The sequence below is a fragment of the Bos indicus x Bos taurus genome, chromosome 24, assembly GCF_003369695.1.
Source record: "Bos indicus x Bos taurus breed Angus x Brahman F1 hybrid chromosome 24, Bos_hybrid_MaternalHap_v2.0, whole genome shotgun sequence".
NCBI classification, from domain to species: Eukaryota; Metazoa; Chordata; class Mammalia; order Artiodactyla; family Bovidae; genus Bos; species Bos indicus x Bos taurus.
The window spans coordinates 33606429-33628657 of NC_040099.1; the positions used below are offsets into that span (position 1 = coordinate 33606429).

Here is a 22229-nt window from a genome sequence, read left to right on the forward strand (position 1 = left end):
GAACAAAACCAAGGAAAAGCTCTAGGGAATAAATGCAGCAAGAGTAGGACTAAGATGCATTTTTATGAGCAGATACTTGAATATCAAGTGTTGAAAAGAAAGACATTTATTAATTGGAGATAAACTCTTGAAAACAATTGAAATATAAACATGAGACATGAATATAAGCAGAGGTATTGGTTTCTGAAAAATGGACTGGAATGGGTGACTTTAACTCAATGATCATTATATCTACTATTGTGGGCAAGAATCCTTTAGAAGAAATGGAGTAACCATCATAGTCAACAAGAGTCTGAAACGCAGTACTTGGATGCAATCTCAAAAACGACAGAATGGTCTCTGTTTGTTTCCAAGGCAAACCACTCAATATCACAATAATCCAAGTCTATGCCCTGTCCAATAATGCTGAAGAAGCTGAAGTTGAACAGTTCTATGAAGACCTACAAGACCTTCTAGAACTAACACCCAAAGAAGATGTCCTTTTCATCATAGGGGACTGGAATGCAAAAGTAGGAAGTCAAGAAACATCTGAAGTAATGGGCAAATTTGGCCTTGGAGTACAGAATGAAGCAGGGCAAAGGCTAACAGAGTTTTGCCAAGAGAACACACTGATCATAGCAAGCACTCTCTTCCAACAACACAAGAGAAGACTCTACACATGGACATCACCAGATGCTCAATACTGAAATCAGATTGATTATATTCTTTGCAGCCAAAGATGGAGAAGCTCTGTATAGTCAGCAAAAACAAGACTGGAAGCTGACCGTGGCTCAGATCATGAATTCCTTATTGCCAAATTCAGACTTAAATTGAAGAAAGTAGGGAAAACTACTAGACCATTCAAGTATGACCTAAATCAAATCCCTTATGATTATACAGTATAAGTGACAAATAGATTCAAGGGATTAGATCTGATAGAGTGCCTGAAGAACTATGGATGGAGGTTTGTGATATTGTACTAAGAGGTAGTGATCAAGACCATCCCCAAGAAAATGAAATGCAAAAAGGCAAAATGGTTGTCTGAGGAGGCCTTACAAACAGCTATGAAAAGAAGAGAAGTGAAAGGCAGAGGAGAAAAGGAAAGATATACCCTTCTGAATGTAGAGTTCCAAAGAATAGCAAAGAGAGATAAGAAAGCCTTCCTCAGAGATTAATGCAAAGAAATAAGAGGAAAGCAATAGAATAGGAAAGATTAAAGATCTCTTCAAGAAAATTAGTGATACCAAGGGAACATTTCATGCAAAGATGGGCACAATAAAGGACAGAAATGGTATGGACCTAACAGAAGTAGAAGATATTAAGAAGAGGTGGCAAGAATACATGGAAGAACTATACAAAAAAGATCTTCAAGACGCAGATAATCACAATTGTGTGATCACTCACCTTGAGCCAGACATCCTGGAATGTGAAGTCAAGTGGGCGTTAGGAAGCATCACTATGAACAAAGATAGTAAAGGTGATGGAATTCCAGTTGAGTTATTTCAAATCCTAAAAGATGATGCTGTGAAAGTGCTGCACTCAATATGCCAGCAAATTTGGAAAACTCAGCAGTGGCCACAGAACAGGAAAAGATCAGTTTTCATTCCAATCCCAAAGAAAGGCAATGCCAAAGAACGCTCAAACTACTGCACAGTTGCACTCATCTCACACGCTAGCAAAGTAATGCTCAAAATTCTCCAAGCCAGGCTTCAACAGTATGTGAATCATGAACTTCCAGATGGTCAAGCTGGATTTAGAAAAGACAGAGGAACCAGAGATCAAATTGCCAACATCCATTGGATCATCAAAAAAGCAAGAGAGTTCCAGAAAAACATCTACTTCTGCTTTATTGACTACACCAAAGCCTTTGACTGTGCAGATCACAATAAACTGTGGAAAATTCTGAAAGATATGGGAATACCAGACCACCTGACCTGCCTCCTGAGAAATCTGTATGCAGGTCAAGAGGTAACAGTTAGAACTGGACATGGAACAACAAACTGGTTCCAAAAGGAAAGAAGTACGTCAAGGCTGTATATTGTCACCCTGCTTATTTAACTTATATGCAGAGTACATCATGAGAAGCGCTGGACTGGAAGAAGCACAAGCTGGAATCAAGATTGCTGGGAGAAATATCAATATCTCAGATATGCAGATGACACCACCCTTATGGCAGAAAGTGAAGAGGAACTAAAGAGCCTCTTGATGAAAGTGAAAGAGGACAGTGAAAAAGTTGGCTTGAAACTCAACATTCAAAAAGCTAAGATCATGGCATCTGGTCCCTTCACTTCATGGCAAAAAAATGGGGAAACAGTGTCAGACTTTTTATTTTGGGGGCTCCCAAATCACTGCAGGTGGTGACTGCAGCCACAAAATTAAAAGATGCTTGCTTCTTGGAAGAAAAGTTATGACCAACCTAGATAGCATATTAAAAAGCAGAGACATTACTTTGCCAACAAAGGTCTGTCTAGTCAAGGCTATGGTTTTTCCAATAGTCATGTATGGATGTGATAGTTGGACTATAAAGAAGGCTGAGTGCCAAAGAATTGATGCTTTTGAACTATGGTGTGGGAGAAGACTCTTGAGAGTCCCTTGGACTGCAAGGAGATCCAACCAGTCCATCCTAAAGGAAATCAGTCCTGAATATTCGTGGAAGGACTGATGCTGAAGCTGAAACTCCAACACTTTGGCCACCTGATGCAAAGAGCTGACTCATTTGAAAAGCCTCTAATGCTGGGAAAGACTGAAGGCAGGAGGAGAAGGGGACAACAGGGGATGAGATGTTTGGATGGCATCACTGACTCAATGAACATGAGTTTGAGTAAACTCCAGGTGTTGGTGATAGACAGGGAGCCCTGGTGTGCTGCAGTCCATGCAGTCACAAAGAGTTGGACACGACTGAGTGACTGAACTTAAGTGATTTCTAATTTTTGCAACTTTTTTTTTTTTGGTGAGATATTCCTGACCAGGGATCAAACCCGTGCCTCCTTCACTGGAAACACAGAGTCCTAACCACTGGATCAGCATGCAGTTTTCCAGAGGTATTGATTTCTAACTTAGAAAAGTATTTTTAAACTTAATTAGAGATAATGCCATTTGCAGCAACATGGATGGAGCTAGAGATTGTCATACTGAGTGAAGTAAGTCAGATAGAAGAAGAAATATCATCTGATATCACTTGTATGTGGAATCTAAAAAAAAAAAAGGTACAAATGAACTTTTCTACAAAACGAAAATAGAATCACAGACACAGGAAACAAGCGTGATTACCAGTGGGGTGAGGGAGGGAGGGAAAAATTGGGAGACTGAGATTGATATATACACACTACTATATATAAAATAGATAACTAATAAGGACCTGCTTGAGGAACTCTACTTGAGACTCTGTAATGGTGTATATTATAGGTCTTGCTCCTTGGAAGAAAAACTATGACAAACCTAGACAGCATATTAAGAAGTAGAGATATCACTTTGCTGACAAAGGTCCGTAGAGTCAAAGCTCTGGATTTTCCAGTAGGCATGTATGGATGTGAGAGCTGGACCATAAAGAAGGCTAGTGAAGTGAAAGTCACTCAGTCATATCCAACTCTTTGCGACCCCTATACAGTCTATGGAATTCTCCAGGCCAGAGTACTGGAGTGGGTAGCCTTTCCCTTCTCCATGGGATCTCCCCAACAGGGATTGAACCCTGGTCTCCCACACTGCAGGCAGATTCTTTACCAGCTGGGCTAAGTGCTGAAGAATTGATGCTTTTGAACTGCGGTGTTGGAGGAGACTCTTGAGAGTCCTTTGGACAGCAAGAAGTTCAAACCAGTCAGTGGTAAAAGAAATCAACTCTGAATGTTGATTGGAAGGATTGATGCTGAAGCGGAAGCAGGGAAGCTTGGTGTGCTGCAGTCCATGGGGTTGCAAATCATTGTCCAGGGCTTAGAGACTGAACAATGAACAGCGATGGCCTATATGGGAAAAGAATCTAACAAAGAGTGGGTACATGTATATATGTAACTGATTGGCTTTGCTGTACAGCAGATACTAATACAACGTTGTAAATCAACTATACTTCAATTTTTTAAAAATGAGAAAAACAAAACAAAGCTTAGATCGGTATTTGCCAAAAGTTGGCCAGCTGCACCTGGAGAAGAGCGGGATGTTTTGTCAGTACCTGGGTGGCTAGGGCTTGCTGCCTGTGGAATTCTGAGGTCTGTGAGCAAGCCTGGGCTAGAAGTAAGCAACACTTGGTGTGACAGAGCTTCACCTCCAGGGCTCAAATGCACAGATTGCTTTCCTGTTTGTGGTCAGACCCATTCCCTGTCTCTTTCCTGTTCCTACCTGCTATTTCAGGGAACACACTTCTCCAGTTTCTTGGCCTCTGGCTTGATGTAGCTTCCATTTGGCCAATAGAAGCTCCTGGAAGATTGTGGCAGAAGGTTAGAAGTTGTGGTACTTTTCTCTCTCTCTGTCTCTCTCTCTGTACCGTGAGCAGTGTCTTTGGTTGTAGCTTTTTCTCCTCTTTGTAAGTCCCCTACATATGAACCTTCAAGTTGCAAACTTTCAATGATGTGAACATGTTCAGAGGAAGGACAAAGAGAGACAAGAGGAAGAAGAAGTAACTGAAGAACCAAAGAGATTCTTGACACAGGAAATGGCAAGGAGATTTTATTTGAGGATAATTTTTGAGGCATCGGACTTCAACATAGAACAGTACACAGGTGTTCAGAATGCAATCCAGTGCTACCATGTCATGTATGATGACAAAAAAGAGCTACTCCCTAGATATCAGCGGATCATTTTCTCAAGACCTGTGCCATCAGTATCAAGCATGAATGAAACTGCAGCTCACCCTCCGTCTCCTATTGCTGACAATCCATCAGCTCTACCATCTCCCACTTCCTCTCCCTCCTCTAGTCAGTAACTCTTCTTGCCTGTTCACTCCATGCTAGCTCCTGTATGCCAGCTGTTATATTGTGTGAAAATGAAAGTGTTAGTCGCTCAGTCTGACTCTTTGTGACCCCATGGACTGTAGCCTGCCAGGCTCCTCTGTCCATGTGGTTCTCCGGGCACGAATATTGGGGTGAGTCACCATTCCTTTCTCTGGTGATCTTCCTGACCCAGGGATTGAACCTGTGTCTCCTGCACTGCGGGCAGATTCTTAACCATCTGAGCCATGTACTTTTCAAGGTGCTGTACTGTAAGATTAAAAGTGTTTATTTTTTGTGTTTGTTATGTATTATTTGTATGAAAAGTATTACAAAACCTATACCGGCATACAACATAGCCAACTGTGTTAGTTGGGTACCTAGGTTAACTTTCTTGGACTTATAAACAAATTGGACTTACAAATGTGCTTTCGGGATGGAACTCATTCGTATTTAGGGGACTCATTGTACTGGCTTCTGCCAGGTGATTCTGAATTCTGGGCTCCATCAACACCCTCTACTCCTTTTGCGCTCCCAGCCTTTGTAGCTTCCAGCTGTTGCTAATCTGTTTGGCTTCTCCACTCTTTCATCACTTATATATTAAATTCTCAATATTAAATTCCCTCCAAAATACTCATATTGGTTTCTGCTTTTCTCACTAGACTCTGGCAATACAACTGGTTATAATTTAGGATCCTGCTGAGAAATGTACCCCAACTTCAGGGAACATATTAAGGGAAGCAAAGTGGAGATTTTTCAAAGATCCACAGCATCTTAGATATTTTGTTGCAACAGCAGCAGAGAAAATGCAGGGACAGCATAAACTGGGGCTTGTTTGTGCACAGATTTAGAGAGAATTTTAAGCACGTGTCAAAAGAAAAACAAAAGTTGGCTATCTCCATAATTCAGGGCTGATGGCCAATAGCTGGCGATCTGTTTATGGATCATGTGAGAAGCTATTTATTTCCTTAGGAATAAACTTTTTGATTCCATGGAGCTTCAAACAATGCTTATTCTATTTAGTAGAAGCCTTCTGGAAAGACCTAAGTTTAATAAAACTTGAACAAAGTCTGAATATAGGAGGCCATCTCCCATGGCTGTGCTAAGCATGATTGGGTAACGGAGCGTATGTAATTTTTAAAAAACCACTCTGGGATAATTACTAGGCCCTTTTTAAATTTTAAAATTCGCAGCTCTATATTTATTAAGTCAGGACCATAATTAGTGAAATCAAAGAATTACCAGTTGCTACAGTTGTGTCACCAATGGGAAATCCTTCTGATAGAGGCAGGCATGGAACAATTACAAAGCGTGCCTCCTAAAGGAAGAAGGCAAACGATGTGCTCAGTATATAGAGACAAAATCTTTGCTGCATGAAGTTAGGCACATCTGAAATCATCAATGAATAAGAGCAAGCAATTCTTTCTATTTGGACTTAATAGTATCTTTTAAGCAAGTGTTTTGTTTGTTTGTTGGCTGCACTGCAAAGAATGTGGGATCCCAATGCCCCAAGCTGGAATCAAACCCACACTCTACATTGCAAGCTCAGAGTCTTGAGCACTGGACCACCCTGGAAGTCTCGCGAGATTTTGAAGAATGGGAAATTACGGTGCAGGCGGAAGCAGACAGGGACTTCAGGAAGGCCCAAGAGACAGAGTGGAGAGAGCGAGCAGTGAGGTGAGGCTATAGTGGGGAGTGTTATCGGACAAGGCTGACTTTGTAGATCAGATTAAACAATCTGGACTTCCTTTTGTGGCTGGGAGGGCACCGAAGGCTTTTCAGCTGAGGAATGACCTGACCAGATTTGTGCTTTGCGAGTTCCTTGTGTTAAGGAGTCCAAGCTCCTACTTCTCAATGCATGGTGTTCGTTCAGTCGCTCAGTGGTGTCCGACTCTTTTGTGACCCCATGGCCTATATTGTAGCCCACCAGGCTCCTCTGTCTATGGGATTTTCCAGGCAAGAATACTGGAGTGGGTTGCCATTTCGTACTCCAGGGTGTCTTCCCAATCCAGGAAACAAGCCTGCATTTCCTGAGTCTCCTGCATTGGCAGGCAGATTCTTTACCACTGCACCACCTGGAAGCCCTTCTCACTGTATGACTGGCCAGTAAATCAAGAGCTGAACTGTCGGGGCAAGGAAGAGTGACTTTATTTGGAATACCAGCAGCCTGAGAAGATGAGCTAGTGTCCAAAGAACCATCTTACCTGGGTTGCCATTCAGGCATCTTCTATACTAAAAGCGGAGTGGGTGTGACTGGCTGTTGCAAACTTCTTGGTGGCTCTGTCCTTTGCTCTGGCATCTCTACATATAGGCCTGGTCACAATGATCCTATATAACTCCAACAAGAAAAGTGTTATTGTCTTTTCTGCAATTATTTATCTCTAAATGAATGCAAAAGTGTTACACCAAGGTCAGAGACTTGAGAATGGGCTTCCTGTATATTTCAGGCTTAACAGGCAGCATTCTTTACAAAAGGTACAGAGTCAGCATGACTCAGCACAGGCACCAAAGCACAAAGGTTAGAGCTAAAGGAGTCTATCCAGTATGAACTCAGGTTTGTTCTCCTCTGTTACATTTGCATGCAAAAGTTCAATAAATATTCGTTAAACTAAATTTTTGAGAGATGATAGTGGAACAGCAATGGCTTCCCTGTTGGCTCAGTGGCAAAGAATATGCCTGCAATGCAGGAGACGTGAATTTGATCCCTGGGTTGAGAAGATCCCCTGGAGAAGGAAATGGCAACCTGTTCCAGTATTCTTCCTGGGAAGTCCCATGGACAGAGAAGCCTGGCAGGTTACAGTCCATGGGTTCACAAAGAGTGGGACACAACTTGGCAACTAAACAACAATGAAACAACAGGTAAAAATTCTGAATATAATTATAGGGCTTTAGGTTGGGAGTGTTTTCATGTGAGGTATGGTGTTAACCACACCTGCTGTTGATTTCCTAGCAACCATGCATCCTTTTGGTGGAGAAAACCAAAGGGTCATTTAATATCTGCACTTAGAAGCATTCATGTTTATCTCAAAGGAGACTTTGACCTCTTTTGTTTCCTTGACTTCCAGAAAATACAAGTCAGGTCAGAGGGATGACTGAGGTTTGGGGTGGGTGGGATTGTGCTTTTGCAGGAGAGTTGGGGTATTCAAGATGGGGAATCAGTGCAGTGCCCTCCTGTTATGCTTGCATCAGAATAAGGTTTTCACAGTAAATCTAAACGTAAAGGAATTTGGAGAGAGAGGCTCAGAGGACATGAGAGGTAGCAGATTGTCACATGAGCTCTGAGGATGAGGTTTGGGTCAGTGGAAGACAGAAACATCATTAAGACACTGAGGATCTTTTTAGTGATCCATAGAACAGTCCTGAAGGAAGTTTTTGTCATCATGCCCCATTTATGGATGAGCCATCAGAGACCCATACGAGTTAAGTAACTTGACCAAACCAGCCAGACCGGGGCCTCATTGCTCCAAGCACAAGGGCGCAAGCACAAACAGTGACCCCCATGGCCACCTGTGGCCAACTTGTGCAAAGCCCACTCCCTGCTGGTCTTCCTTGACCCCTTTTCATCATTCACTTGTTTCCCATTTCCTCTCCTTGTCTCCTTCCTTCACCTCCTACTTCTGCAGCTGCTCCTTGTTGGCATCCTTGGCCGGCATCTCTTCCCATGGCTTCCCCTTCCTCTAAGAGGTGATGTTCCCCAGACCTCCATGTCTGGTCTCTTCTCAAACTACAGACCCTCGGGGTGGGGGGAGTGTGGTTCATCTTCCATCTGGGCGTCAACCTCCACTTCCATCCCACTGACGGCCCATAAAGGTAGATTGTTGCTTCAGGCAGTTCTGCTGCCTCCAGTCCCACACTTCTCAGATATAAATATGTGGATATCCTACAATCATTTCAAATATCAAAGCAGAACCCACTATTCCTACCCTATCTGATTCTGAATTCTGTTACAAGTTTCTCATCAGGGGATAATTTATTTCAAAAAATATGGTCAGTGTTCTCTGGGGATCCTTTCAGATCTCAAGTCTGTAATTGCAGAACAAACATATCACAACCCCAGTGAATGCCAGTGTGGCTTCTCCAAGAGGGAAAAATAAATCTCAATCTGCAATGTGTGTTTTAGAAACCAGATCATATCTTTGTTCCACAGGTGAGGTTTTCTCAGTAAACCTGTCTATCCTCACTCCCACTCTTCTGGGTAATCTTTTTTCTTGACTCTGTCAAGTGAGAAGAGGAACAGATGATAGAGAGGAGGGAGGGAAAGGAGACCCTTGCAGAACTGGGTTGGCATCTGCTGGGAATGAAGTCGGTTGCCCAGCAACAGTGCCCTCTCCTCAACTCCTGCTGGGTATCAGTTTGTGACATTCCATTCCTCCCTCCCTCCTTTTAGGGCTGTTCTTGGCATTTATTTTAAATAGATTTTACCTGTATGAAATTGGAAGGGAGGGGATGTATATGTCGTGTTCTTAGGATTACACAGCTGAATATGAAATTTGTAGATCATAAGAGAAATGCACAGTTCTTCAAATAAGGATGCCTTCTTTTGACCAGTACTTATCTAACAAATGTTTATGAATGTGTCTGCTTTGTGTCTGATACTCTGCACAGTACTGAGTTGAAATATCTTCCACAAGAAAGTTTAAAAACAAAAATGAGTCCCTTAGGTCCAAGAAGGACTAAGAATTGACTGAAGGACCACACATTAAAATTCTAACTTTAAGAACATATGTGAGTAACTGGATATGACATGAATATATCAAAAATCAATTGCATCTGTATGTCTTCTTTGGAGAAATGTCTATTTAGTTCTTTGGCCTATTTTTTGATTGGGTCATTTATTTTTCTGGAACTGAGCCGTAGGAGTTGCTTGTATATTTTTGAGATTAGTTGTTTGTCAGTTGCTTCATTTGCTATTATTTTCTCCCATTCTGAAGGCTGCCTTTTCACCTTGCTTATAATTTCTTTGATGTGCAGAAGTTTTTAAGTTTAGTTAGGTCCCATTTGTTTATTTTTGCTTTTATTTCCAATATTCTGGGAGGTGGGTCATAGAGGATCCTGCTGTGATGTATGTCGGAGAGCGTTTTGCCTATGTTCTCCTCTAGGAGTTTTATAGTTTCTGGTCTTACGTTTAGATCTTTAATCCATTTTGAGTTTATTTTTGTGTATGGTGTTAGAAAGTGTTCTAGTTTCATTCTTTTACAAGTGGTTGACCAGTTTTCCCAGCACCACTTGTTAAAGAGATTGTCTTTAATCCATTGTATATTCTTGCCTCCTTTGTCAAAGATAAGGAAGACATACAGATGGCTAACAAACACATGAAAAGATGCTCAACATCACTCCTTATCAGAGAAATGCAAATCAAAACCACTATGAGGTACCATTTCACGCCAGTCAGAATGGCTTCGATCCAAAAGTCTACAAGCAATAAATGCTGGAGAGGGTGTGGAGAAAAGGGAACCCTCTTACACTGTTGGTGGGAATGCAAACTAGTACAGCCACTATGGAGAACAGTGTGGAGATTCCTTAAAAAACTGGAAATAGAACTGCCTTATGATCCAGCAATCCCACTGCTGGGCATACACACTGAGGAAACCAGAAGGGAAAGAGACACGTGTACCCCAATGTTCATCACAGCACTGTTTAAAATAGCCAGGACATGGAAGCAACCTAGATGTCCATCAGCGATGAATGGATAAGAAAGCTGTGGTACATATACACAATGGAGTATTACTCAGCCATTAAAAAGAAATACATTTGAAGCAGTTCTAATGAGGTGGATGAAATTGGAGCCTATTATACAGAGTGAAGCCAGAAAGAAAAACATCAATACAGTATACTAATGCATATATATGGAATTTAGAAAGATGCTAACAATAACCCTGTATACGAGATAGCAAAAGTGACATTGATGTATAGAACAGTCTTCTGGACTCAGTGAGAGAGGGAGAGGGTGGGATGATTTGGGAGAATGGCATTGAAACATGTATAATATCATATATGAAACTAGTCGCCAGTCCAGGTTCGATGCACGATACTGGATGCTTGGGGCTGGTGCACTGGGATGACCCAGAGGGAGGGTATGGGGAGGGAGGAGGGAGGAGGGTTCAGGATGGGGAACACATGTATACCTGTGGCGGATTCATTTTGGTATATGGCAAAACCAATACAATATTGTAAAGTTAAAAAATAAAATTAAATTAAAAATCAATTGCAAATACATTAGTAATAAGCATCTGAAAAATACCATTTACAACAGCAAAAAACCCCACAAAAGTACCTAGAATTAGATTAACATATGATATGCAAGATTTGTGTCAGCAAAATCATAAAATATTATGAAAAAATATTTGAAGAAATCTAAACAAATGGATATCTTCCCTGGTGGCTCAGAGGTTAAAGCGTCTGCCTCCAATGCTGGAGGCCCGGGTTTGATCCCTGGGTCGGGAAGATCGATCCCCTGGAGAAGGAAATGGTAACCCACTCCAGTGTTCTTGCCTGGAGAATCCCAGGGATGGGGGAGCCTGGTGGGCTGCCGTCTATGGGGTCGCACAGAGTCGGACACGTGACTTAGCAGTAGCAGTAGCAGTGGGAAAGTGGACAGTTTAATAAATGGTGCTGGGAAAACTGGGTCTCCACAAGGAAAAAAATTAAATGACATCACCATCTTAAACCATCTAAGCAAAAATCTGTTGCAGATAGTTTAAATATTAAAGTAAAACTTCAGTAGGCCTAGAAGAATAGGTATAAGTCACCTTTATAATCTTGGGGGTCAGAATAATTTCTTACGACTCAGAAACACAGATTGTAAAGGAAAAGATTGATATATTTGTTAAAGGAAATTTTCAGAAAGGTAAAATCATGATTCATACAGATATAAAATTAATGCATATTAAAGATTTTATTTACTTCATTATTAATGAAGGAACCAGACAGGCATTATGACTGTTAAAAGGAGAAAGCAGAGAACCACAAGTTTATATGGAATAAAGGAACATTGAAATAAATTTACAGATGGATTTGAAGCTGGCTTTTCCTGCAGGCAGGTTGGGGGAGGGAGATTAAAAGGTTTGGGCAGAAAGAGGCACCTGAACCATCATCAGACATAATTTATTTTCATGTCAAGAAATAATAATTATTTTGCATTGCTGTCAGTATCTGCAACTTAAAAGTTGTAAAATAGCTCAAAACAATTAACCCAGAAGGATGTGCTCTAAACAATGCATGGTTTTCCATTAAGAACATGCAATCATCTTTTGACATTAAATAAATATTTTGCCCATCAAAAGACATTATAAAAAGTGAAAGCCACATACTGGGAGAAACTAAATTGTAATGACTATAATTCACAAAGGATTAGTATTCAAAATATGTAAAGAATTCCTACAAATCACTTAAAAAACATAAAACAGCTAGTAGAAAAAGGGTAAATTATATGAACCGGCAATTCTAAAAAGGGAAACTCAGAATGACAAAGAAATGTATGCAAAGATGCTCAACTTCACAAATTTAAAAATACAAATTAAATCAGAGAAACACAAACTAAAATCATAGTGAGATAACATTTTACATTTGTTAGATTGTAGGAAAAAATAAAGCAGCTGACAATGACAAATGTTGAGGACTACATGAAGCTACAGGAACAAACTACTGGTCAGAGCATAAATTGATACTACCACTAAAGCAACTTGCTTGTAAAATTAAGGCTGCACATGCCTTCAAGCCCAGTCATTGGTTTTCTGCAGGGCTGAACTCTTGGAGCAGCGCTGTGGCTCTGCAGGGAGTGGCAGCAGTCTCCTTGAGTTGCTCAGGCTTTGGGCAGCAGCACTGGCGGCTCAGATGGTAAAGAATCTTCCTGCCAGTGCAGGAGACCTGGGTTTGACCTCTGGATCGGGAAGATGCCCTGGAGAAGGGAATGGCTACCCACTCCAGTATTCTTGCCTGGAGAACCCCATTGAGGAGGGATGGGATTGTCCTCCTATGGAGGAGCCTGGTAGGCTACAGTCCATGGGGTTGCAAAGACTCAGACATGGTGGGCAACACACACAAGCATACACACCCCTAACTTTACAGTGATGGGGTAGCCTCCTCACGTGGCTTCTTCTGTGGCTAGATTTATAGCTCTTAGCTGGGTGGTACTGAACCCAGTGTTTCAAGTCTTCCAAGAACGGGACCGGCAAAAGTCAGTTTCTGTTGCTTGCGATTTATTTGTTTATAATATTTATTTTTACTTCTTTTTTTGGCTGTGCCGGTTCTTAGTTGTGGCACTAGGAATCTTCATTGTATCATAGCGGGTCTTGATCATTCGGACTCTTTGTTGTGGCACGTGACATCTAGTTCCTCGTCCAGATATTGAACCTGGGTCCCCTGCGTTGGGAGCACGGAGTCTTACCCACTGGACCACCAGGGAAGTCCCTGCTTGTAGTTTACAATCTTGACTGATACGCCTAACAAAACAACCATGAAATTGATAAAATAGAAGGGATAAGAATCACATGAAGTGAAGTAGCTCAGTTGTGTCCGACTCTTTGCAACCCTGTGGACTGTAGCCCACCAGGCTCCTCTGTCCATGGGATTCTCCAGGCAAGAATACTGGAGTGGGTTGCCATTTCCTTCTCCAGGGGATCTTCCCAACCCAGGGTTCGAACCCAGGTCTCCCGCATTGCAGGCAGACGCTTTAACCTCTGAGCCACGAGGGAAGCCCAAGAATCACATGGAGAGACACAAATGCCATGATCAGAATGGCTGATCCATGTTTTTTAAGCTATAAGAATTATGAAGTTACTTTTCTCACTTTGCAAGATAACCAAGAGGAGACAGAAGCTGAATTATAAACCCATATAATTTATATTTCTCCAGGACTGCTACTTGATGAAGAGCAAGAAAATGGGAATAGTGAGAGGACCCAAGAACATAAGAGGTCATTTCATATAGTGCCATTTCCAGAAAACAAGCCATCATTATAAAGTTTTAAAAAGTATTATTTAAAATAGCGAGCTGGGGACTTCCCTGGTGGTCCAGTGGTTAAGAATCTGTGCTTCTATTATAGGATCCAGAAACTAAGATCCTGCCTGTCTAATGGTACGGAAAAAAAAAAAAAAAAAAAAGCCAACTGGTGAACCCATGTTGCCAATCACCTTGGATTATGAAGTTTGAGGTTCATTTTATAAAAAAATAAGATTTTTTGTTTACTCTAAAGTATGATAAACAGGATGTTACAAAGAAGATAATTTTTTTTTTTTTGGATGACAATGTTGTGCTGTCTACCTTCTTACAGAACAGAGAGAAATTATTTATTTCACTTGGCACTAATACAGTTTCTCTCTTCCAAGAACTCAAAGTATGTGTACAAATATTAACTGATAGCCTTGTAGAGATGGAGGAGAAGAGGGGAAGGGCCCAGAAACAGGAAAGAGGAGGAAGAGGGATGAGGAAAAGAAGGAGGTGATTGTGGGGGCTCGTGGTAAAGATGATAAAATGATTTTCCTGTTTTACTTAATAATCCTCAAGGTGTCCACGCCTAGGTCAGCTCACCAACAAGTCAGCTGCAGTACAGTCTGTCCTCAACCCAACACCTGATCTATAAACAAGAGCGCTCTGCTATACAAAGTTGTTCTCTTGTATCTCTGTCTCAGCTGGGAAAATGGGTAAGTATTTGTACAAACCCAACTGTTATCTCAGAGTCCAAGATTTTCTCAAAGTGGTTTCAGTTCAGCTTAAAGAATATTTATTGAACGTCTTCTATGTTCTGGGTATTCTGAGGATTTGGTGGTGGATATATTCACACAGTGCTTTTCAGAGTATGCTCCTAGGATGAGCAACAGCTGTACCACACAGAAATTTTCAAGAAATGCAACAAAGCTATGGTTTTTTCCAGTAGTCATGTACAGATGTGAGAGTTTGACCATAAAGAAGGCTGAGCATCAAAGATGCTTTCAAACTATGATCCTGGAGAAGATTCTTGAGAGTCCCTTGAACAGCACGGAGATCAAACCAGTCAATCCTAAAGGAAATCAACCCTGAATATTCATTGGAAGGACTGATGCTGAAGCTGAAGCTCCAATACTTTGGCTACCTGATGAGAAAAGCCAGCTTATTGGAAAAGACCCTGATGCTGGGAAAGACTGAGGGCAGGAGGAGAAGCGTGCGGTAGAGGATGAGATGGTTAGATAGCATCATTGACTCAATGGACATGAGTTTAAGCAAGGCAGGTAGTGGAGGACAGGGAAGCCTAGGGTGCTGCAGTCCACGGGGTCGCAAAGAGTCAGATTCAACTTCGCAACTAAACAACAACAACCTCATTGCTACACAATTAGAAACTCAAGGGCCCAGGCCAGCAGTCTGTATTTTAGCAAGGGTGACTAAGGCAGGGAAGTTCAAGAACCACTAAAGTTGTGCTAATGGGTGACTTTCAATACAGTAACTGCTCAGTAAGTGTTCGACGAATGGATGAATGACAAAGTGCAAACAACAACAAAAATGAATGAGCTGCTGTAGACTTCGGGACAGGATAAAGTATTTGCATATTTATAAGAACAGGAGAAAAGGACTTGGTCTCACCGCTTTCTCTGTGGGCTTTGGCACAGTCCCGGGTTCCCAGGACAGTCTGTCGATTTCTTTTTCTCTCCTCATTAATTTATTGATCATCGTTCACTGCTAGCTGTGGGAAAAAAAACGTACACGAGAGCCACCAAAATAAATGAGCAAGATCAAACAGAGCAGCTTTGAGAACCAGTGATGTCAGGAGGGAGGTTTTGGTTTCTACCAAGAAATTGGGGTGAACGCGAATAGAGTTTGGTTTGTTGTTTATTTAAGAGACGAACAGAATTCATTGTCAATTGAGTGTGCCCTGGCAGAGCTTAGCTCAGCTGTTTTAGTGAAGTCAGAACTTGCTTGGGGACACAGGATTTCCTCCACTAAAGGATTTTTTTCTTTTTTTTTTTTTAATGAAAGAAGCACTTTCGTGTCTTCTAAGCTCCAGCTGGCCCCCAGCCTGGCTCTCTGCAGCCCCTCTATTCCCACGATCTGACTAAGGGTCTAAAGGGACTTTTCTTTGGCATTCAAAACCCTGCGATATTTTTGCCCCACAAGAACCTCTTGATGTGAATTTCACGGGCATCTCAGCTGAGAGCCCTGGACTGTTATTCTGCCCCTGGGGAGACGGGAGATTGAGGACACTTTGGTTTCGTAATGTGACTTTTGTCACAGTAGAGCACGCTTTGGATTCTCACTTCCTGTTTTAATTTGGTTTGGAAATAAATCTGCTGAGATTTCATTTCAAAAGAGCAGTCCAACTTCGTGAGGAACGTTCCTCTGCAGATTAGAAAAGCGAAAGAGGACAAAACTGTCATCAGCAGGACAGGCAGCCAGTTAAATAGTAATTTAGGAGGCAGTTAACACTGGTGGTTAAAGACTGACAGTATTTGGCACGTAAACCTTGCTCTGCATTCTGAGCACCGTGGAGAGGGGTAGTGGGGAGCAGAAAAAGCATCACACAGGAGGGGACTTTGTTTGAGATCTCAGAGCTGAGCCAGGGTGGGGGCGCAGCCTGGGAAGGGCAATCGAGAGGAAATGGGCAGGGGAGGGGTGGCATCGGGAAGGCAGGATGAAGAACTGGAGTCGCAGGTGTGGAGGGAGCATGGTGGGTAGGGAGCAGTCGATATTAAAGGCTTACAAGGCTGTTGGGAGTCAGCTGTGAGGGGGTCTTGTGCCAAGTTAAAGAAACAACTTCACTCCACAGGCCAGAGCGGGTTGTTGAGAACGTGTTTCCTCTGGGAAGATGGGCCATGCCCACTGGGCTTGTAAAGATGACTCTGCTGGAGGAGAGGAAGCAGCTGGGAGACTGTTGAGATGGGGGTGAGGGGTGGGGGCTGGTTCTGGTGTGGGCTTTTCTTTTAGCCCGGAGCCCTCTGGCAGAGCAGAGTTCACAGCCCCTGCCCAACTGGAGGCATGGCTGGAATACGGCATGCCAGAAAGTTCTTTGAAGTACCATATTTTGCCTTTAAAAAAATCATGCAAATGTTTGCATTCTACGTCATTCAACTGGGACTCCAGGAAGCTGGGCCGAATTTGTTTCCTGTGGCCTTGGGTGTCCCCCTGCATCCCCCAGGGTCAGCCATACTCCAGTTTGGGGAGGGGGCTGCCTCCTGCCCCCTCCTCCACCCCCTGCCACCAAGAGACTTCCCAGGTGGCTCAGTGGTAAAGAATCCACCTGCCAATGCAGGAGATACAGGAAACGTGAGTTTGATCCTTAAGTCAGAAAGATCCCCTGGAATAGGAAATGGCAACCTGCTCCAGTATTCTTGCCTGGAAAATCCCATGGACAGAGGTGGCTGGTGGGCTACAGTCTGCGGGGGTCACAAAAGAGTCGGACACAACTGAGTGACTGAGCGTGCACACACTGCCCCGTGCCTCTCTGTGGACATCCCCCTCCAACACCATAGGAGCAAGATGTTTGAAGGGGTGGTAAGTACATTTGCAGCAATAATAATACCTTTCTGTGCTGTGAACACAATGACTCCACTTGTCTTGATCTTGAGTGAAAGGATTTACTGAACTGGATTTCTTTAAATGGATTTTACTGTCATTCTTTAATACCTTTTCCTCCCCCGCACTCTAACTGATCAGTATGTAATTGGCTTTACAAATCAATAGCTGGCTACTTGGTGGCTATAGAACCAGGGGTGACTCCAAAATGGGGGGTCTGGCTTTAACTTGATTGCAGTGTTTTGTGTCTTGCGTCTGACTTTTCTAAGATAGAAGTTAGCGTGCACTGGGCACGCACCAGGTGCCAGGCACTACGCTGGGGTAGAGGATTTCACCTCCACGGTAAGCCTGAGGTCAACGTGCTGTTGTTATTATCATTTCCACTTTATAGCTGAGGAAACTGGGATTTGGAGATGTTTTCAGTTTCTTAGATGGTCTTAGGTGATCAAAATCCAGCATGTGAGTTTTTAGCCTCTCCACCATAGGAATGGAAACTGAAGCTTCCCTGGTGGCTCAGACGGTAAAGAAGCCTCCTGCCAACGCAGGAGACCTGGGTTCGATTTCTGCGTCAAGAAGACCCCCTGGAAAAAGGAATGGCTACCCACTCCAGTAGTCTTGTCTGGAGAATTCCATGGCCAGAGGAGCCTGGCAGGGCTATAGTCCTTGAGATCACAAAGAGTCGAACACTACTGAGTGACTCACACACACACAGACAAGCAATACTTAAGATTTTTGCAACCCTGACATCCAATGATTTTTGTGAACTCTTTAAAAGAGCAGATGGATTCTGATAAGATTTGTTGGATAGAATTTACTGTGAAATTATACTTTTTCTCCAGGTCAACTGATCATGCATGCATGTTCCAGGCTGTCATCTTTGGACAAAATGGTACCCAATAAGACTTTTCCATTGGATTTTTAAAATTTTCATTTTCATTGGGTATATAGTTAAAAGTTTCAGAGCTTAATCTATCTCAAAGAAAACTTGATTTTCTTTTCAATTGTAAAACAAAAATATTGTCTGTCTTAGTCTTCTAGGACTGCCTAACAAAATATCACAGACTGAGTGGCTTAAACAAAAGAACTTTATTTTCTCATGGTTCTGGAGGCTACAAAGTCAAAGATCAAGGTTCCTGCAGGGTTTGGTTTCTGGTGAGACCTCTCTTCTTGGTTTGGAGATGGCCACTTTGTCTTCATGTTTCCTTTCCTCTGAGAGAGAAGTGGGGTGGAGGGGAGAGAGAGAGAGAGAGAGAGGAGAGAGAGAGAGAGAGAGAGAGAGAGAGAGAGAGAGAGAGAGATCTATCTATCTCTTCTTTTTACAAAGCAACCAATCCTATGGGATTAGGGCCCCACCCTATGCCCTCATTTAACCTCAGTTACCTCCTAAAGGCCCTATTTCCAAATGTTGTCACACTTGGTGTTAGGACTTCAGCACAGTTGTGGGGGACACAGTTCAGCCCATAGCAGTCTCTGTCATTGCCTTGGCATCCTGCTGCCCATATGTAGGGCAGCAGCTCAGTGACTGAGCCTGGTTCTCCTCGTGCACTTGGAGGAGTCAGCTCTTCCCAGGCTGTCCATTTCACCTGCCTCACCCTCCTCCATGCGTCTGGAACATGCAGGACCAGTGCAGAGGAAAAGTCTCTAACACGACCTTGATGTGTGTTTGTTATGCTTGCAAAGCAGTCTCTCTTCTCCTGAGTTTAAAAAGGCAATGGAAGGGGACTTCCCTGATGGTCCACCGGCCTCTGTAGACTTATGTCCCAACTTCTCAACGGCATCTCTTCACTCTTATCTCCTCTGGGTTCAGTGCCCTCTTGACACGAGAACAGATTCTCCCTGGCGTTAGGTTCTGGATTGTAACCTTGTGTCAGTTCAAGGGCACGGTTCTGGAAGATTTGGTGGAGGCTTGTTTGCAGCGTCCCCCACGTGGTGGTGGCCTCTGGGTGCTTCGGAGTCACTTGGCAGCTGAGACACAGCACTGCCTTACCCACGAACACGCCTGGACTTGTTTTGACTGTACATGGATGGCATCTCTGAGCTGTGACGACGTGCTTTGAGGGTGCAAAGCTTCACAGATGGCAGGTCAGACTGTAAATACTCCACTCCCATCCCATCATAAAACCAGTCCAAGGAAAACACCAGAAACTAATTAAAATGAAGACAACAGTGCAAATATTTATGGGGGCAGAAACTCAAACAACACTAGCAGAAACAGAGCATTTCAGATCAGTGTTAAGTGAAAACCATAGTGGTGTCTAATGGGAATATATGTATATATATATATTTATATAAAATATTTACCATCAGATCTGAGACATTCAAATGCTTGCTATAACTGGGAGGATAAAGTCGTGTATGTTGTTTACTCAAAACGGTAATTAATTTCAGCCATTTGCCTTCATACTGATCGCCTGGTGTTGCATGATGTCATAAGAAGGGCATGAGAGCTGGAACCAGGATAAATGCCACAGGAGTTGTGTAACTTTGAGTGTGTTCCCTAACCCTGTCCAAAGTGACCTTTGGTTTCTTCAGCTGAGAGGAAGAGAAGAGAGGAAAAGAGAAAAGAAAAAAGGGAGGCAGAAGAGACACAGCCCTAAAGACGTGGTATCATTTGGAGGGGCTAAAATGTATACTTTCTAATGTGAGGGCTCAGGCTGTGGGCTTGAACTGGGGTGCTCGGGTTCAAAGCCCAGCTCCCTCATTCACTGGCTGTGTGACATTGACAAATTCCTTAGCGTCTCTGTGCCTTTTTTTCTTACTTGGAAAGCCAACCTGTGTTGTGGGCATTAAGTTAATAAATATATATGCATAAATATTAATACTTCCAATAATACCTAGCTTACAGTAAGCACCCATAAAGTGTTAGATATTACTATTATATGAGATGGTCTTTACTTGGAGGATAAAATAAGTGCGCTGGAGGAGTGAAAGAATGGAGGGAGTTTCTCTAAGGATTCTGTGCTTTTGACTAGGGAATAAATAGCAGAAGGGAAAGAAACGAATATTTAAGTTGCTGGTGGCTCAGATGGTAAAGAATCTTGCTTGCAATGCAGGAGACCCAGGTTTGATCCTGGGTTGGGAAGATTCCCTGGAGAAGGGAATAGCAATCCGCTCTGGTAGTCTTGCCTGGAGAACTCCATGGACAGAGGAGCCTGGTATTATTTCAGGTCATGCTGTTCCATACCACTGCATGTGCCTGTCTTATACTGGAAGCTACATATTCCCACTAACTAAATCAGATATGATACAGATGAAGACTCAAAACAATATTTGTTCTAGGAATGAATAATCCTGTGATCAATTTTTTTTTTTAATTTCTATTTTTTGGAGGAGGAATCTGAAGATCAGAGAGGTTAAGTTATTTGTTTGAAATCACACAGCCAGCAGCAGTTGAGCTGGGATTTGAGCCCAGGTACCTGTGGCTCTGAATCTTCCACCCTTTCCATTACACCATGATGCCTCTCACAAGGAGTCAGCCAGGAGGGAGGCACTAGAGTGCTCCTCACGCTGCCAGAGGGGGCCAGGACTCCTATTTAGTGATTGCTGCACAGCAGACAGGGCCTGGAGTGCAATTATTCTACCAAGTGCTGCCTGGCTGCCCCTCTGTCACGGTTGCTGCCCTCTCTCCCCTTCCAGCTGCTACCATCATCCAAGCTTCCATGACCAATGCCAGGCCCAGGTGGGCTCGATATGAGGTGGTTTCACGGGTAAAACTGGCAGATATGTGGCTGACCCTCAACTGGCACAGGGCAAGTTTTCAACATGTTTGTTTCTCTCCCTTTGCTCCCTTAACCTCTGACAGCCATCATGCCTGCCTAAGGCCAAAGACCAAGCTGATCTACATGTTCACATTAAAGGCCTTTCTCTTGCCAATCACTCTATGCACTGTTAGGGATACAGAGGTGAGTGAAGCAAGCAGTACAGGATGCCTACTCGGGAGTTTCCCTGTAGCTGGGGACGCAGCTGCACTGCAGGTTTGTGAGGAGTGCCGAATGCTGACACTGGTGGAAGGTAGAGGGGTGACTCGGCTGCAGGGAGACTGGGGGTGGGGGGCGAGTCCATGGAGAGAGCGCGTTTTGAGCCAGGGAGGGGTGCGAGAAAGGGCAAACTAGACAGCTGTTCAGTCACTCAGTCATGTCCAAATCTATGTGACCCCAAGGACTTAGCCCGCCAGCCTCCTCTGTCCATGGGATTCTCCAGGTCAGAATACTGGAGTGGGAATTGTCATTCCCTTCTCCAGGGGATCTTCCTGACCCATGGATCGAACCTGGGTCTTCTGCATTGGCAGGTAGATTCCTTGCCACTGAGCCATAGGGAAGCCCAAAATAAAGACCACCACAGATACAAGGGCCAGAGTCACAAAAGACCCAGAGCTTCCAGGATATGGTGAGAGTCTGGGGTACACATGGCACAGGGGGCCTGGGGAGGAGGTGGGGTTGTGGGCAAGGACTGAGCAGGGCTCTGGGGCCTGGACAGTCCCCAGGGCCAGAGCCCGGGCAACTAAGGAGAGTAGAGGGTGGAGTGGTTTGGAGGAGGTTCCCTCAGGCAGTCAGTTCAGATGCTGCAGTGTGGGGATAGACGTTTGCAGGGGAACTCTGGTCTGAAGGGCTGGATGCACGGGGCATTCTGTGAGCCAGTGGAACGAGACGAACCACAAAGGAAGAGTTAGACCTCATCACCTAGATTCCGTCTCATTCCCGCCACAACCCTTCCACCCCTAGAGGCTTTGCCTGGTGATTCTGGACGATTTCAGTACAAGAGGTTGAGAATGTTCCATGATAGTAATAGTGGCCCCGTATCAGGTATTAGCCACCCCACCCCAACTCTGAAGGGCACTGGCGGGACTTCAGAGGA

At 43.4% G+C, this 22229-nt stretch overlaps 1 long non-coding RNA gene across 1 annotated transcript in view; it reads left to right on the forward strand.

Moving 5' to 3' along the window:
- Nucleotides 1-17230: 17230 nt before the first annotated feature.
- LOC113882681 overlaps nucleotides 17231-22229 on the forward strand; it is a 36945-nt gene continuing 31946 nt past the window's right edge. The window contains exon 1 of the long non-coding RNA XR_003508418.1: nucleotides 17231-17354. This is a non-coding gene — a long non-coding RNA (uncharacterized LOC113882681). The remainder of the gene's footprint in view (nucleotides 17355-22229) is intronic.